The sequence below is a fragment of the Macrobrachium nipponense genome, chromosome 3 (assembly GCF_015104395.2).
Source record: "Macrobrachium nipponense isolate FS-2020 chromosome 3, ASM1510439v2, whole genome shotgun sequence".
NCBI classification, from domain to species: Eukaryota; Metazoa; Arthropoda; class Malacostraca; order Decapoda; family Palaemonidae; genus Macrobrachium; species Macrobrachium nipponense.
In genome coordinates this window covers 39,764,387-39,770,638 of record NC_087202.1, presented here as the reverse complement: position 1 = coordinate 39,770,638, position 6,252 = coordinate 39,764,387, and positions in this window count along the sequence as shown.

The following is a 6,252-nucleotide window of genomic DNA, read 5'->3' as shown; positions in this document are numbered from 1 at the left end:
AATGAAACATGACAATTAAACAAAAGGGAATCCTAAAATTTATGTCTTTAAGAAATCATATTCACCTATATTATCCATCAATATTTTCTTTATGTTCATTAAATGTTATATCTCAAAATCTGTTCCCTTAAAAAAACTAATTTCTCAAAAGATTATTTCTACTTGAACATTAGAATCATCCTAGTAAAAAAAGACAAAACTACGAAAGGAAAAAATTAATGTTTTTACCCAGACACTACTTCTGCACCAACACATATTATATATACATCTGCACTGCGTAGCCAAAAGCAGTTTGTTTCTTCTGAGCAGCAGATATGATTCAGTACAGAATCCTGAAACCAAATAAAAATAATATTAATTTGTTGCTCTGACATGATTTCTGTATAAGAAGTTTAGATATTTAGAGTTCTATTTTAATTCAATAAAAATATTACTTGATTATAAACAATATTACCACTTAACAAAACTTGGTTTAACTAAGTTTACCGACTATAAAAGATTCAGCACTTAAGAGAATTAGCTCGAAGAGATATACCTCATTTGGTAAAAATAATTATATTTCTAATTTACTGCTATTGTATTGGCATCAATTTTAACCATTCTAATTTTTTAAGGAGTTTACCATGGTTGAAATGTGACCAAAAACAAACAAACATTTTTGGGGGAAGCTACCCAGCACACTAAGTACCTGAAAGCCCCTCCCTTCCTCAGCCATTAATCTAACAAATAAAAGTTGTATAACCAAAGTTTCAACAGTTACAAAATCTACATTAGCATCTATAACTTAAATGCTAACCAACTTAATCTATTGCACTCACTTCAAAAACACTAGCACTGTACAGCCTCAGAAACCACACATACTATAAGCTATTGTAAAGTATGTTCATAAAGTACAGACCTGTCGCCTCTAGGTTTACTTCAATTTCATGATTTGCTGTAAGAATAAAACCCATTTAATGAAATGATTAGTTTGAACTATCTGCTAACTATTTAGCCAGGAAGATTAAATCATTTTTTTACTCTCCCCAAGCTATTTGAGACTGACAGCTTATCCAAGTACCGCACCACTTCCATAGTGGTCGTAGCAGAACCCCCATTATCAAATTCAGTTTATTCATCAGATGTATTAGATCACACCGTAAATTCCACATTCACCATTTGATTTTCCATATCATTAAACAGTTTGACACCTTCACTGGTTGGATCATCCATCTAACGTCGGCAGCCCATATTATATCAATCCCGTCAAGCAGTAGAACAAACTCAATCTTCCCTCAGAACATGAAGGAAGCTATGCTCAGGTGGAGTCATTTCAGCAATATTGGCGTTTTCATCGTCTTTCAGCCATGTCTCGGCAATGGCAAAAATAGCCACAGAATTTTCAGTTAAGTCCCCAATCTGTAGCGTGTGATTTCCTACCAATTGGATATTCTCGATACCGCATTTTAATATTCGTTTTAAATCATAGCCATGATCCGTGTAAGCAGCAATCATCTTCATCGCATTATCTAAAGCTTTTCATTCTTTTGAGTTCACTGCATGGCCTTATGTTTTATATTTGTGACCATTACAATTTATACGGTTCATTTCAATAGCAAGAGTAATATTCTCTTTGCTTATAAGTATACTTCACCAAGATTCACACATTCTTTGTGATACACCAATCACCACATTCACGTCTAAACCCTTATCCTTCATTATCATCTTTCTTGCAAGGAGGACAGGTCACCACAGTGCTCCGTTTCATACCAAGACACGAAAACGCGTCCGATCCGCACCCACGCCATAAGATAGTATTCAATTTCATGACGCCTAGAAATCAGAAAAAAGATATTCAAATTCATGACACGTACAAATCTGAAAATAAACGCATCCGTTCTGCACGCACGCAATAAGATATTATTAAAATTCATGATGCCTACAAATCTGAGAAAGATATTGTTTATACGCGAGGTTTTTAGGATGCGAGTTCTGAATGCCCAACTTGTATCGAGTAGGCAAAAAAAAAAAAAAAAAAAAAAAAAAAAAAGAAATAAAAATGCGTAAATTAACTAAATTATGCCGCGACAATTCTAAAGGATTTTTTTCCGTTTTTTCTAGGTATATTTAATTTCTATTATGAAGCCAGATACTGTTTTCTGTTATCTATGTATGTTTATGTTAGTTTATTAAATAATGTATCACAAATAAGCCTTTGTAAATAACTGTCAGGTCAAATACCAATCAATTTTTTAAGTCCTATCAAGCATATCAATCTAAGGTTTCTATTATATATTAGAAAGCCAAACATTATCAATCCACTATTTTGTATGTCTACGGTGATTTATATGAATTCAAAAGAACACCAAATGTATACAAGCTAACAGAGTGAAAAGGACATATGCCACTTACAGGCCTAATCCCCAATACCTTCCACCCAAGGTAGTTTAGTTGTTTATGCGGCCGTGACGTACGAAGGGACTGGTAGGCGTTTAAAAGTGAATTCTTCCTCTTCAGTAGCACAGCGGAAACTATCCTAAACGGTAATAACAATGGGAGATAAATGTAAGATGTCTAATGTGACGTCGTGATCAGTTTATGAAATATGACAAGAAGCCTTAGGGCGATACTAGCAAGAAGCTAAAAATGAGCTCGCGTCCATCTTCCTTCACTAACGAATGCGACAGAGCCACTAACGATTTCCCGATGATGTCTTCAAGAAACCTCCCTCCTATGATGCCGCCAACTGCATTCACATCCTGTCCTTATCTTTTAAACTCCTATTGGATTGGCAATATGGAACTAACGTTCGCATTTTAATAGCAATAATGCCCTATGCCCTCATCACAGACAATGTGTTTGAACGAATACGACAAAAGCCCAGTTTCAGCTAAAACGAAAAATGACAACGGCTTGAGTTTTTGACATCAACTAAATTGGCAATTGTTACCAGCTAAGAAACTCTAGGATTCTTGGGCGCTTTCCATAGCAAAATGACACTTGCATCAACAAATGGACGGCTATTCTAGCGAGAAGTTTTAAATTTTGGTATAATATGAAAATAAAATTACTGTTTTAGTGCCACCTCTAACGAGAGAAGCTAGTTAGGCTGCCAAGATTTGTTTAAAACCACGGTTTTTCTACATATGAAAAATACCCAAAATAATGGCTAGAGATTGATTCTTATGGAATCTGATCCTTATGGGTTAAGAGCCAAACCAGCGTTATCGTCAGCATTTTTTATTCCATTGGGACGTTTCGGCTTTAACACACCAAGCCATTTTCGACCTAAATTAGAGGCAAAACATACAAAATCAAAGAAAGGTCACATTCTTTTTGACGAAACATTCGTTTTGAGGGTCTTTATGAAACTACCCAAATACCACACCATGGCAGCTGGGGCATGTATGTATAATGGTAAACAATACCAGAACGCAGAAAATCAGGCAGTTTATCTTTTAAAGGTAGCAGGATTTTATTGTAAAATCATTACGAAAAATTAACTTAAAAGTAATTAGTGAATAAAATCTAACAAAACAGTATTTCAGTTCCCTCTCAAGTTACTTAATGGATTTACCAATGTTTACGAACTGTAACAACTGGTACGTTGCGAATGTAACGTTTTCCAGAAATAGCCTGATATGTTCAAAGGCAAAATTGGTTGGTCAAGCCTTATTTGCGAAAATTTAACCAAGATTTCCATCTCTTCATGAAACAATGAATTTTTTAAGGGATAAAAAATTTACAAGGTGTACTAAGAATTCCGCTAAATTATATGACGGGGTATTATAAGAAGCATCGACCGGTCTTAAGGGTACGTTCGTGGTTCGGCTCTCATGGTTGGGGGGTTGGGGCGGGGCAGACTCTTGCATTATAGTTGTTGTATTCTTCATCTGAAATACAATTAGATTCCCCACCCCCACCCCTCCAATTAAGGTCGCCTGTTTATTTTATCCTCATTCAGGATATTCCTAAGATTGGAGTCTGCATGTGGCATCTTAAATCGAGTAGTGTCACGAAGTATAGCTAACATCTTATTGAACTGAATGATTGAACCATTTCCTTCGTCGGGTTTGCTAATGATCAAAGAAGATTCTTTCCTAAATGTTTTAGTAAATTAATCTCATCCCTAGCAAAAATCGGGCACATGATAGACTTGAAACGATAGAAAAATTTGTAAGATATTGACTTAACTGTTCCCAGTAAAATGAGTAGTTTCAATCTGTTCTAATGTCCTACATGTCGAAAAGTTTGCGAATTCAAAAATAGCTCTATTTTCCTTGTGATTATAAATATGATCCCTTTCATGCATCGGTATAGTTCGTAATCCGTGTGATTTTAACAGATTTTTAAATTTTTTATTTATTTATTTATTTTTTAAATTTTTTAGTTCCATGTACGGTGTGATAAAGTTAGCGGTGTCATCAATGACAGTGCGTTTAACATACTCCTCGGGTTGGTCAATGTAACTATCTCTGCAGCATTATAACAGTAGACCTAATAAGCTCAACAGTCATCATAACAACGTTTTCAAATTAGGAATATGAATTACAACAAGTTTTCTTTGAATGTCGAAGTTTTAGGGTGCGTTCAAGCTCCCTGAATGTTGCAAAATGATTTATAGGCCAAACAAAAAATATCTAAACCTTCTGAGATGTAATCTCTGTTACTAGTGAATTTACTTGTAGAGATTACCTGTTCTTTGAGAAATAAAAGATAATGAAGATTTTAATTGTATGGAGAAGATGGCTATTAAACTAAATATCATACGTATTAATATCAAGGCATATGGAACACTTATTTTTTATCTGGCTTAAAATCTAACACACATAGGCCTAGGAGCAAAATCTAACAGAAAATTATGTTGAAAATCCAAAGATTCCTCTAACAAATATAAAGCAAATGTTTTCAAGATAATTTCATTGCCAATACTCATTGTAGGCTTATGTTACACCAGGAGGTTGTTATTGCACCGACACTTTGATGGTAGCTTCACACACGCTCCCCTCACACGTTGATATCAATGAACGCAATCTACTTTTGTATTTACATATTTACATTTTTCAGCGTTCAGGTGTAAAAGCAATCAAATAGGACTATTTGATGAAGACTTCGTTTTGGTGAAGTGCATCAGTGATGTGTGAACGAAAGTTTTGAAAATATTTGTAAAGTGTTTTTTTTCTGAAATTTGGTTACACGTGACATCTTACAGTTTTGAAATATATGACAGATTTCACTATTATGAAACATAATATGGCCTTATTGTATGCAATAATCGTGTTTTAGCATTAAGTAACAGATAAATATGGAGCATGTTAGGTTGCCAGTTAGTGAATTTTGAACGAAATTCTATGTAGTCATGTAGCACGAGTTCTGAGCATAGCTGTACATGGTTAATGTCATTGAAAATAATAACAAAAACATATGAATAATAATATTAATAGCAAAGGGAACCAGGAAAAATGATATTGAAGATGAGCGTTCCAATCTCCTCCTGGTAGGGGACCGTAGACATAACGGTGTTCTAAGGGGCATAGCATCTTCCAATGAGCCTCTTCATCATATGCACATGGGGGGAGAGTACCTGGGCTCAAGCTTCTAAGGGACGGTACGTTACGTCCCGAGGGTCGGGAGTTGAGGCCTTGACTCTCTCTTCTATTGGCTTTATTCACTCTTACCTGTATTCAAAGATCTTAATCCCTTTTTCATTTCGAAATAGCACCTGCTTGTCAAATAACTGTTGGTGGTCATAATCGAGGCCAGAAAGGGTGTGGGTCCTGCAACCAATTCCCCTTCATAAAAGAAATAGCACCTGACTTCAATATAACAGTGCAGTGGGAGATGATCCATAGTCATGGAGACTTCAACAATGCAGTGAGAGGAAGTAGTTATCCATAATATCAACTCACAACGTACAAAATACCGCCATTCTTTTGAATTAATTTTCCTTAAAGAGGCTCTCTTGCTGGTGAAGACTTAGAGCAATGAGTTTCAGGGTATCGTAGGGGTCATATTAGTATATAGCCTAATATAGTAGCGCCATGAGATTAACACATCGTCTCTGGGTACTACGTGCACTGGCACTCTCTCTCTCTGTATATAATATACATAATATTTTTTTCGGCCCTCCCTGAGGGGGAGCGGCGCTGCTTTGCACTACTAAGGCAGCAGGAAACTGATGTTGACATCGAGTCACAGCTGGAACAGGGAATCTTGACTCAAAGCAGCAAGAAATGAAGGTCGGTAGTTGTGGTCACTCACAAAGCAAGTTAT